The sequence below is a fragment of the Antedon mediterranea genome, chromosome 9 (genome assembly GCF_964355755.1).
Source record: "Antedon mediterranea chromosome 9, ecAntMedi1.1, whole genome shotgun sequence".
Classification (NCBI taxonomy): domain Eukaryota; kingdom Metazoa; phylum Echinodermata; class Crinoidea; order Comatulida; family Antedonidae; genus Antedon; species Antedon mediterranea.
The window spans coordinates 8018702-8032264 of NC_092678.1; the positions used below are offsets into that span (position 1 = coordinate 8018702).

Sequence of the window (13563 nt, forward strand, 5' to 3'; positions counted from 1 at the left end):
GAATCACAAAAAAACTGGTCAAAAGGAGACTTTTCGATGATAAAAATATAAAAATCACAAATACAAACAATATAGTTTAAACTAGCAAATGTGAAAAACTAAAAAAATAGAAATAATTCAGAGCATTCCACTCTCATTTAGGATGTACACGTCACATTACTTATTTTAACTACCTTTTGTATACTGTATATTCCAAGATTATTGACCTATTCGGAGCATGCACAGTATAAGTAAAATACAATATCCAAGCTGTATTTAAATAATTTTAGTTTTTCTGTCACCTCAAATTTTGAAATGTCTACATTCCTGTACATTATACAGTAGTTATACTGCATGTACTCTAGTGTATGTACTTTAGTTATGTCAAAATATACTATGTTAAAATAATTAATGTTATTTATAGTCTACTATCAAATTACGTAAAATGTCGTATACGGAAATTGACCAGATTACTGATGAAACGACCTAAATATACTGTAGACCGCCACAAGACCAGTAGTTCCACATTAACAAATTCCACCCACTCCCCCTCTGTTCAATATTATCATGATTCTGCTTTATAAATAGCATGGACCTATATTATCTAAGAAATATAAATTGTAGATTTTGCTCACTGTATGACATTAATTTAGTAAAAGTTACTTACAATCTTGTTATTGGATCATACACATTGTAATTAACAAGCTCCGTATGTATATTTGCATTCCATTGAGTACATCTAGTGTTATTATAACAACTTGCTGAGTAACACGTCCGGACATTACATGTGCAATGTCTTGGGCATCCGACTATAATGATTTTGTTAAAGAAAAACAAAAGCAGTAAATAATATAATTCAGTAGGCTAATTCATGTAAAACAACAACATTATCAAGTACTTTATTTCTATCTTACATAGTAGAGATAATGATGAATACTGGTGGTGTTATAACAATGAGTATTTTAAAGAGGAACATAAATTCTTATAATTCGATACAGGTGAAATAAAAATATATTATATGTAAACTTCAATATTACACTGTTTAATTTAATGGTATTGTTTATTTCGTCGTGTTAAACAATGGAATATTTAATATATAAGGAAAATAAGCGACGCCAAATGTAGCTTTAACTTTTTTTTCTCTCTAAATGGGTAAAACTATTGAAAATAGAACTTATTTTTATATAATTAATCCAGTGTATTGTATTATCGTCTGTTAGTACAGACGTTTGTATTTAGTGTGTCAAATTGTCCTTACTTTGACAAATAACACTAGCATCCTCATCGTGTCCACAATCGTGTACCCTCATTCCATTACATTTTAAACAATTACAATACAAGTTTAAAACATTTCTTTATTTACATGCTTACTGCTATTAATCTTAGTTGAGTGTTAGTAGCAATTGCAATATTGGCGGCGACCAAAACATGCCGAATCTACTCAAAAAGTTACAATCCCCAAAACTAGTACTTTGGAACACACCCTCTTACAAGTTTGGAGCGAAGGGAGGGGAAGCACTGCACTCTCTAGTGACTACACCCTCTTACACGTTTGGAGCGATAGGAGGGGAAGCACTGCACTCTATAGTGACTACACCCTCTTACACGTTTGGAGCGATGGGAGGGGAAGCACTGCACTCTGTAGTGACTGCACCCTCTTACACGTTTGGAGCGATGGGAGGAGAGGCACTGAACTCCGTAGTGACAAGATCCTGGTCGAGTATTCGAGGAAACCAGAACATTTGAATATAAATGAACATTTTGCAATAATACAGATGGTAAATTTAAGTAGATGTTTTACTGTGATATGATTTATTAAGGTAAAAATTTGTAATTTAATCTGATACTAAAAAAAATGTTAATTGTATTACTTTAACGAAAACAGGGTGTTGTGTTTGCTTACACCTGAATAATATGTAAATTAGCTTCATATAATAGTAATTGTCTCCGTTTTTCTTGTAACCATATAATAGACCTACACAGTAGACACAGTACTGTCTGTCTGCGACGGTTTGCGACGACCGACGACGAAAATGATGTCATTTTATTCATAGTAGGCATGCGGGGAAATTGGGAGAACATGAAATCGAATGTGACAAGCGTCAGTCGATTTTCAACTCCAAACGCGTTGAATGCGGAACTTTCGGAGCCTCTGCGCATATAAATTTACTTCAGTTAATTGTTACTAACATTCGAACCAATGTTTGTTTAATTTACTAAAACAAAATATTTTAGGTAATCAACAATTTGTATGTGAAATTAAAATTGAAGCTTTATCTTTAAAAGTTTCCTGATAAAACAAATCTTATCGTCTTAAATGTGAAGTCCGTTCCGATACTATTATATACCTTTAAATTATTAAGAAGATGGACCGAGGAAAATTATCTACATTATGGAAATGTGGAAACATAGAGGACATATCTAACTTTATATTCAGTTGAGATGCATTGCAATGTATAAGAGAAGAACAAATAAAAAAACAAGATTTAATTTAGAATAATGAGTTAGATGTATAGGAAATATTCTGCACCAGTAACAATAATGATAAAATGTTATATATTCTGGGAACTACAATAATACTTTAAGGTGTTTTGACAAATTTATAAAATGATTTAAAACTGTACAGCTCGCAGACAGCTTATAAATGCAATATATAGGCCTAGTGTATGTTATCTTTGCAGTTGTTGCTCCCCAACATGAGCAACTTTTTCAAGTTTAGCGCGAATCGTTTCGGTTTGACGCTTGGCGCGCGTGTAAAGTGCTCAGTGTGAACCGGCCTTAAGTGTGTGGATGCATCGAAAGGTGAACAAATTAGTGCAAAATATTAGTTTATGAACAAATAGGAAAAACTCTTGCAATTCAAATTTCACTATTTTTTCTTTAAAAGATAAACTATTGACAACATTAGCTAGAGAATTTGATTACAGTATAATTAAGATAAAGCTAAAATGCATATTCGAATAATGAAAGTTCATAAAATTGATGTTGATAAAAATATAAAATGTATATTTAAATGAACTTACACCACACAATTCAACATATTTCTAAAATGTATAGTTCGAAAAATTATTCATTTCAATAAAACTAGAATAATAAATGTTGTAAAATAGGAATGGTTAGACCTAGCCACAAATTCTGAAAAGATCCATGATTAATATAATGCCCTACAATATTATAATATCTATTAAAAATGATAAATATTAAGAGATAAGTAATCATACCGGAATTTGAACCAACATCAGCACAACTAGAAATCGATAACTCCACCAATATTATTACCACTTTAAAGACAAACATCTTGTTACGCAATTCAGTACCGTGGTGTGCGTAGTAAACTTTATCTCCCAAAGTCATTTCAACGTTTGACATAATATTGTTTCTTTTAGTATTGTTGCAAAAGAGTTTTAAATAATTAAGATAAATCAGTTCACCAGCTGTATTACTTTGCTTAGTGGGGTTGATATTAATATTTAATTGTTTTTGTTAAGTAATTACATATATAGATTGAAGATAACCAGTAATTATTGTGAATTTACTATTTGTACTATTGATTATTTTCTAAGAAAGTGTATAGAAAGGTTTTTTAGAACAAAGGATAAATGCAATTATAGGTAACGTAATTGTTTAAGAATGTTTGCAAGAATTGAACATTCTAAATGAGAAAATGAATATAATTGGAATATAACAGGAGTATTAGTTAGACACTGGTAGTGTACAAACTCTTGTTTACTTATGTATTTTATGCATATAAAGCATAATATATATATATGTATAGGAAGAGAGGCACACACCAAACCAAAGAGAGAAAAAAAATGATTTGCAACAACTTATAGAGCAATAATACACACATTTGTCGAAAAATAAAAGGGTCGAAATTTTGCCATTTTCTGAAAAAATCCCCAAAATATCGACTTTTTAAAATTCAATAATTATGCGATAATATCTCTATAATATATACGCATATATTGCTTTGCAACAACTTATAGAGCCATAATACACACTTTTGTCGAAAAATAAAAGGGTCGAAATTTTACCATTTTCTGAAAAAATCCCTGTACTATACTGTAGTACAGGGATTTTTTCGAAAAATGCCCAAAATATCGACTTTTTAAAATTCAATAATTATGCGATAATATCTCTATAATATATACGCATATATTGCTTTATAACAACTTATAGAGCCATAATACACAGTAGTTGTTTTGTCAAAAAATAAAAGGGTCAACATTTTGCCATTTTCTGAAAAAATCCCTGTACTATAGTACAGGGATTTTTTTCAAAAAAGGCAAAAATATCGACTATTTAAAATTCTATTATTATGCCATACTATTGCCATATATGCACATAATATGCATTATCATCATCTTATAGAGTCATAGTAACTAGTTATGTCAACAAATAAAAGGGTCTAAATTTGGTAATTTTTCGAAAACAGGGATTTTTTCAAAAATGGCCAAAATATCGATTATTTAAAATTAAATTATTATGCAATAATATTGCCATATATGCACATATTATATTGCTTTATCATCATCTTTATAGAGTCATACTAACTGTAGGTATGCAATAATATTACTATATATGCGCATATGTTGCGTTATCATCATCTTAGAGTCATAGTAACCAAAAAAATCACCCCAAAACATGGCGTTTTTTTAATTTCATTTAATATGCTCTAATATATGCATGTATATTTCCATACTTTCTAGACTTTTTCTCAAAACAGAAAGGTCGAAATCGTATACGATTCTGCGCATGTCACTGCAATGTCAAAATGGGTCGACATTTATTGCATGTCAATTTTTCGAAAATGTTTATGGAATTTTTTATATATAACAATATTATGGCATAATTTAATTTTTTAATTTCATTTTTTTTTGTTGACATAATTGCTTATATGACTCCATAAGACAATGATACCTTAATATTATGTGCATATAGTACTATTATATTATCGTTTTTTCCTTCCAAAGAGGCCTACCTAAAATGTTTAATTGCCAAATTTCGGCAAACAAAATGTAATATTCATTAAAAAAATTAGACAATAACAATATGAGGCCTATACAGTTGAACATTCCGTAAGCGACCGCCCTCGGGACCGGAAAAACTGGCCGCGTACGGCAGGTGACCACTTACGGGATATCCGATTATAACTCCGATATAACTTTGCTAGGTCTCAAGGCGATATCTGATATAATGACAAGTCAATCTGTAAGATTGTATTTAACTCTGATTGAGAAAAGAGTGAGTGAATTATACAGTTTTCGCAATACATATTGCGCACTTTAATGTAAATTATGCTAAACATACTGTCAAGGCTCTGTTTACACACGGTCACCAATCACAGGCATAAATCAAATCCCCTGTTCACACGCATAAAATTACTGACGTCATTTTACCGGTAACCCTGATTTGCAATACATACTAGGGCTGATCAAAATCGGTTTCCAATAATAACAACCAGATTCTGATTAGTCGACTATTGGTTCACACTAGAGGCACACAGCAAGCGAGTTTTTTTTTTTTTTTTCTCTTTTGTGGCGCAAACACCACTTTTATTCACATTCATATTATCTCATATTACATAAAATCGTATTATTTAACTTGTAAATGTCGTTACAGTTCATAAGTAACATTTTTACATATATGAATTCTGTATTACTCCTTTTTTCATTAATTTTCTTATATTTTGTTATACACTTGACAGGATCATCATTATCATCTATCCCGTTTTAAAATAGTTCACACATTTTCATTTGTTTGTTTTCATTTTACAACCCGGATTATACAATATATTTATATACATGATAAAAAAAAACAATAATAGCTCAGTACCACCAGTAACCCGTATCACTGTAATTCCTTTTCGGTTAATCGTATCAAGTTAGAATTTATATTATCATAATCTTATTTCTTAAAGCTACCCATTTTTCTATACTTGTTTCTTTATTGTTATATGTTTCACATTCAATGTTATATAACATATTGCTTTTAAATGAATTCCATAAAGATTTACCCACTGGCTTATTTAGTGCAGATAACATTTTTATTCTATAAATAGTAAATGCTGCAAAAGTGTAAATATAATCTATTAGCTTATCTCCCGTTCCTAGTATTAATTGTTTAAATGATATATTATTGTGATTTAAACTTACAAAGATACTAAGCATTTTCCTCCAATATTTCTGAATAAATCTACAACTAAAAAACAAATGATTTTCATTTTCAATTTCTCCACATTTGTCACACGTTTGTGTTTCCTTAATTTTCCACTGATACAGCCGTTTGTTGGTAGGCAGTATTCTATGTAACATCTTATAATTGAATTGTGCTAGTTTCTTATCTTTCATTTTACATACTTTCCGTAACCAAGAAGTTTTCCAATCAATGTTGTTATCATTGAAGTACTCTTCCCATTTTAGTTGTGACATTGGAATAATGAAATATTCTTTCACAAACCATGAGTATATTAGTTTGGTAGTATTAATCTCATACTTAGTCCCAACTACTTCATCATTATCATCACAATTGAAAATATCTACCTCCTTAATAATACGTTTCCATTGAATTGGTATTGCCTTAATAATGCACAAATACTCATTTAACCAGTTTGTTTTACATTGTAGTTTCACCAGTATTTCGTTCGATGTTAAAAAAGTGTTCTTATTAACAATGTCTTTAATACTGATAATGCCACTGTCAATCCAATGCTTGTAGAAAAGCGTTTTTTTTTTAAGTTTAACGTAGTGGTTTCCCCACAGTTGCTCATTCATTATATCGTTATAAGTTTCAGGTTTTTTTTTAGAGATTCTGTTATAATTTATGTAGGCTTTTATCATATTTTTGTAAAACAGTGGAATTTTATCAGAATTAACATCAATAATGTTATAACATGACATATTAAGTAAAACATTAACATCACATATTTTTTTAATATAATACATTGGAATATTTTTCCATTTAGCACCATCATCATTCATAATTCTTTTTAACCAGCCACACATGAGTGCGTTAACATGAAGAGTAAAATCAGGCATTTTAATGCCTCCCATCTCAACATCACCAATTAGAGTTTTTCTTTTTATCTTTTCCCTTTTATTGTTCCAAATAAAATTATATATTAGATTTGTAACTTGTGTATATACATATTTTGGAACATCAGTGATATTTGCAGCATATGTTAATTTAGATAGTGCAAGTCTTTTCAGGATTATTATTCTACCAAAAATTGAGAGATTTCTAGCATTCCATTGTTTTAAAGTCTTTTCTAGCTCTATTAATTTAACATTCCAGTTTTTTCTGGTACATTCTTCTGTATTATACCCTACATATATGCCTAAAATTTTGATCGGGTGTTTTACCCAATTTAATTCTAAAGGTCTATCTATTCTGTTCTTCCACTTACCAATCCAAAAAGCATTGGTTTTTTTTTTATTTAGTGTCATTCCAGATACTTCACCAAAACGTTCAATTACACTGACTGCTGACTTAATACTTTTGTCATTACCAACATACAAAACAGTATCATCGGCTAATTGGCTTATTCTAGCTTCTATGTTATTTTCATTATTTGGAAGTTTAATACCCTTATAGTCATCTTTGTTTCTTATTCTAGATGCCATTACTTCAACCACTAAAATGAATAACAGAGCAGATAGAGGACAACCTTGTCTAATACCTCTTTCCATTTTAAAATTGTTTGAAACCCAACCATTGTTGACTGTGACACATTCAACGTTATTGTATAATACTTTTACCCAGTTACAAAAGAACATTCCAAAGTTAAACTTTTCTAGAACATTGAACATAAAATCTCTACTAATAGAGTCAAAAGCCTTCTTAAAATCTACGGTAATTATTGCCCCTTCGATATCATTACACTCTGTATAATAAAGCAGGTCTTCTATTAACCGAATGTTTTCACCAGCGAAACGGCCTTTTATATAACCTTTTTGGTCTGAACTTACTATTGATTTAATAACCATTTTAAGTCTGTTACTTAATACATGTGCAAGAATTTTGTAATCGGTGTTTAAGAGGGTAATGGGACGCCAATTATTCAAATTTTCTCTTTCTCCATCCTTGAACAAAAGGGTGATTACACCTCGTTTTTGCGAAAAGGATAATTCTTGAGAATTATAACTTTCATTTAACGCATCGCAAATTAAATGTTTAATATTATTCCAAAAGAACACATAAAATTCAACACTTAGACCATCCGATCCTGGTGTTTTATTTTTTTCCATCATTGAAATGGCCTTTTTACATTCATCAATAGTGACGTAACCTTCACAATTTTCTTTTTCTATTTCTGAAAGCTTGTTTATAATAGAATTACAAAGGTATTTATTAATTTTTCCAGGGTTTATAACATTTTTTGCGTATAAACCTTCGAAATGTTGTATTTGTTCCTTTAAAATATCAATTGGGCTCGTTGCTAAGCTCCCATCTTTAGTAATTAAACTTTTTATGTGTTTCTTTTTACTTTTGGATCTTTCTAACCCAAGAAAGTATTTTGTATTCCGCTCGCCTTCCTCTATCCATTTTACTCTGGACCTAATTTGCGCGCCTTTTGCTTCTACATTATAAATGTTTTCAAGCTCTATTTTTTTGTTTTAAATTTTATTTTCAATGGTTATATCACAATTTTGAGTATTCATAATTGTTTCATTTAAGTTTTTTATTTGTTTTTGTAATTTTTCTTTCTTTTTATTCAGCAAGCGAGTTAACCAATCGACAGTTCGAATAATCCATCGCTTGTGATTGGTCAAATCACTTATGTTGCGTTACGTCCTTGTGTTGCGTCTCGAGTGGAACCAAGCATGAAAATTGAGATCGCCCTATAAGATCGATAATTTCTTACACAGACTGACACGATTCGGTACCCTGAATCTAAAAGTCTTCATTACTGTTTTTGTCCTGTTTCCGGTTCCCGTGTTGTCCTGTTTTTTTTTCATTTTCTATGGGCTGCCTTATACAAGCTTTGCTTTTTAGGAATGTTGCCCCTCTTATTTTAATAATGTTTACTGTTAATTTTTATTTTCTATGAAAGACAAGAGAAATAAATGTTACTTTGATTGATTGATTGATTGATTGATTGATTAGTTAGCTCCCGATAACAACTCTCTAGCGTGAACCATGATTCCATACAAATTTCTAGCGTGAACCAGGTCTATAAAAACACCTCTGCTCAATTTTCTTATTCAGATAAATCAGTAGTCATATGTCTACAAAAGATGAAGGCATAACAACAATGTTTGAACATATAGTCTATTGTATAAGTGGTACACATACTTGTATATAAACACGGATAGAGTTCAACATAGCATGCAATACTATTATACTAAACATGTTTATAGTCTTAGTACAGTAATATTATACATTTATAATTATATATTATTATAATAAACAAAAACATATAATAACAAAAATAAAAATATAGGACCGAAGGAAAAATTGATAATTTTCTTTATATATAAGTTTCATAAACAAATAATTGTTTGTAACCCATCTATTGCTCGTTACAAAAAACTGTTAATTAATCTACAATTATGAATCAGTTACTGAATTTACTAATTAATATGGGGTCACTTGGGGTCATATTGAGCACATGTAGTCTGTATTGCAGGTGGCAAAGTATTTGGTTCATGTTTTAAAAACAATGGCAGCAATTAAAAAGCAAGATATATGAAGAATCAGAAATAAATAAAAAAAAGATTTTCGGAATTACTTTAAAAAAAATGAAAATTTAATTCCTAAAATGTGTTTATACTATGACCATAACAAAAAAACAACAACAGTATGAGAGACGTTGGCTATTCCTTATATGATTTAATGTATATACATAAAGTTGAACCCCTTCTTTGGGACTGCCTATTTAGGGGACACCCCCGATTAAAGGGACAATTTCTTGGATCCTAACGTTGTCCCTTTAATATTGTAATTATACTATATTTCATTTGTTATGAAATACAAATTTATCAAATGTATGTATCTCTTTAATTTTAATTTCATTTTAATATGAAAAACAAATTAATTAAATAAATGCATTTATGTTTTAGTTTTACTCTTTCATTTATTATGAAATACATATTTGTTACATGTATTCATATTTCCATTTCACAATGTATCGTGTTAGCATCATAGTATAAACACACGAATAATTTGTTGATCTAAACCAACATTTTATATAACAAAATTATATAATATACAATGTAATTCACATCTCCAGATAAAAAATATAAACTCACTTTCTACAGAATTACTAGCATGATCGAAAACAGGAGGATTTCTCTCAGATATTTAAACAACTCAATTACAATTTTAATTGTTTACATTAAATTAATTGTAACTCTATCCATATAAAATGATTTAATATATGTTGTTTCAAGATATATTTCCTCCCTTGAAAATGTGTGAGGAAAACAATGATTTTGGGTAACAATTAAAATTTTTATAATTCATTGGTAACAAATATTATTAACTAAAAACCATTTTGATACATCCTGTAAATTATGATATTTCTGATATTTTTAATGTCGCTATGATTAAATATCTTTATATTTTCTTCTTTTTCAGATCAATATTTCTAGTTCTTAAAAGAGCTAACTTGTATATATATATATATATACACAAGTTAGTTCTTTTAAGAACTATATATATATATAAACAAATCAGGCAAAGAACATTAATTCTAAACCGCCCGGTGATATACTTAAATTTAATTAATTAATTTGAAACGATAAAGATGAGGAAATCTGTGAGAATGAGAAAAAGTCGCCCCAACCGAGACTCATATATCTTTATTTGTCACAGTGAGCTTCACAGACTTCCCTGCAAATATAAAAAAAGTATAGTAGAAATAACTTTATTTCTCACTTTATCAAAATTGAATCAAAGATTTTATACAAATAAAGGCATCTACAGCAGATAATAATTGGTAAATAATTGTCAATTTTAATAAAAAACTTTTTGTTCTAAACAGCACATACTGGACTGCGGCGCTTACTAGACTGTGGCGCTTACTAGACTGTGGCGCTTACTAGACTGTGGCGCTTACTGGACTGTGGCGCTTACTAGACTGCGGCGCTTACTAGACTGTGGCGCTTACTGGACTGTGGCGCTTACTAGACTGCGGCGCTTACTAGACTGTGGCGCTTACTGGACTGTGGCGCTTACTAGACTGCGGCGTTTACTGGACGGTGGCACTTTGTGGACTGTGGCGGTTACTTGTGTGGTGCGTACTGGACTGTTGCGCTTACTTAACTGTGGCGCTTATTGGACTGTTGCGATTTCTGAACTGTGGCACTTACTGGACTGCGGCGCTTACTGGACGGTGGCACTTTGTGGACTGTGGCGCTTACTTGTGTGGTGCGTACTGGACTGAGGAGCTTACTAGACTGCGGCGTTTACTGGACGGTGGCACTTTGTGGACTGTGGCGCTTACTTGTGTGGTGCGTACTGGACGGCGGCGTTTACTGGACTGTGGCACTTTGTGGACTGTGGCACTTAATGGACTGTGGCGCTTACTTGTTTGGTGCGTACTGGACTGAGGAGCTTACTAGACTGCGGCATTTACTGGACGGTGGCACTTTGTGGACTGTGGCGCTTATTTGTGTGGTGCGTACTGGACTGTTGCGCTTACTGAACTGTGGCGCTTATTGGACTGTTGTGATTACTGGACTGCGGCGCTTATTGAACTGCCGCGCTTACTAGACTACTTACTAGACTGCGGCGCTTACTAGACTGCGGCGTTTACTAGACTGCGGCGCTCACTGGCATGACTGCTTACTGGACTGTGGCGCTTACTGGACTGTTGCGCTTACTGAACTGTGGCGCTTATTGGACTGTTGCGATTACTGAACTGTGGCGCTTACTGGACTGCGGCGCTTACTGGACTGCGGCGCTTACTGAACTGAGGCGCTTACTGGACTGCGGCGCTTACTAGACTATGGCGCTTACTAGACTGCGGCGCTTACTAGACTGCGGCGCTTACTAGCATGACTGCTTACTTGTGTGGTGCGTACTGGACTGCGGCGCTTACTGGACTGTTGCGCTTACTGCTGAACTGTGGCGCTTATTGGACTATTGCGATTACTGAACTGTGGCGCTTACTGGACTGCGGAGCTTACTGGACTGCGGCGCTTAATGGGCTGTGGCGCTTATTTATGTAGCGCTATGTGGGTGACTACCGTACTTACAAATGGATCTGTATTTTGCTGTGTTGGTGGTCTATGTATTTGCTGTGCTCCTGCTGCATTGTATGCCATACCTGTTCTCATACCCTAGAGTAAAGAAGTAATCGACACTTGTTATATATTATAATGATTAGTTATGTCCCGTTTACACTATCACACATTTTTGTCCACACTGTTTCACATTCAATGTTGTGCCATATAATGTTACAGTGTCCCAAATAGTACCCTATAGGTCACATGGTCATGGCAACCTATTACCTAAAAAACCAGCGTAAAGTATGCACAAATTATTATACCCCATGTCATGAACTAGTCGTGAAATGCGTGTCATTTCCCACAATAACATGCACGGCTGCAACCATGCTGCGTATCATTGCACAATTCAGGAATATAAATGCAGGCGTAAATATTGATGTTTGGAGATTTATTTCATGCAATGTCCCGCAACTTTCTACAAAATGGCACGTACAGTACAATTCCCACATCATTGTAATGCATTCAATGCGGGGCAGTGCAGGACACAAATATTTGTGTCAACATAACTTTAAAATCATGAACATTATTTATATAAATTTATCTATTTTGTTATGTTGAATTGATCGGGTATTGACAAACTTTATTCAATAACGAACGAAGGGAGGCTTTTGAATCATTTTAACTTTATTGTACAAATACGTTTACATGACAAAAGGAATATAGGAAATAAGCTATATATTAATTATTATTATTTTGTTATATCTACAAAACTGTGAATTTAGAAATTATTTATGAGACATACCATTTGTTGATTAGGTGCCACAAACTGTCCAGAAAAAGCTCCTGATCTCCAATCAGCTGGCTGACCTCCCTGCAACAACAATGGAACATACCAAATACTAGTAAACTCATTTTGATTAAAAAAAACAAACTGAAAGTAATTGTAACAATAGAAGCACTAGTAGAATATAAAGTAGTTTTTGTGGTAGATGACTTGTCATTTTATTTTACATGATGTTAAATGGTTTAGTAAACATTAAAATATTAATTTAAAAATAATTTTTAGTAATAATTATCATTATATCATATTGCCTTATCTTATTCAGTACTGGATTTTCATCTACAAAAATGTAAAAAAAAAGTAATAGAATATGCTAGAATATTTCACTAAAATGATAGTTATCACTTCTTTGAACTAATATTAACATCAATTTATTTATATTCCATATTACAAAGGAAAGATTAAAAGTACAGTAAAATAAAAGGATTATTTTCAAGGCTTAACAAATTATTATATTCGATACAAAATTAATATGATCACACAAATTAACTGAAAAAATGATTAAAATAACTCTTTATACACAATATGTGCAGATACTGCTGAGGAATGAGAATAGGTCCATTCCTTCCA

At 31.8% G+C, this 13563-nt stretch overlaps 1 long non-coding RNA gene across 1 annotated transcript in view; it reads right to left on the minus strand.

The window, feature by feature from the left end:
• Positions 1 to 12195: 12195 nt before the first annotated feature.
• Positions 12196 to 13563, minus strand: part of LOC140059414 (uncharacterized) — a 43832-nt gene continuing 42464 nt past the window's right edge. Inside the window, exons 2-3 of the long non-coding RNA XR_011847181.1 lie at positions 12955 to 13023; positions 12196 to 12263 (exon numbers count right to left, since the gene is read on the minus strand). This is a non-coding gene — a long non-coding RNA (uncharacterized lncRNA). The remainder of the gene's footprint in view (positions 12264 to 12954; positions 13024 to 13563) is intronic.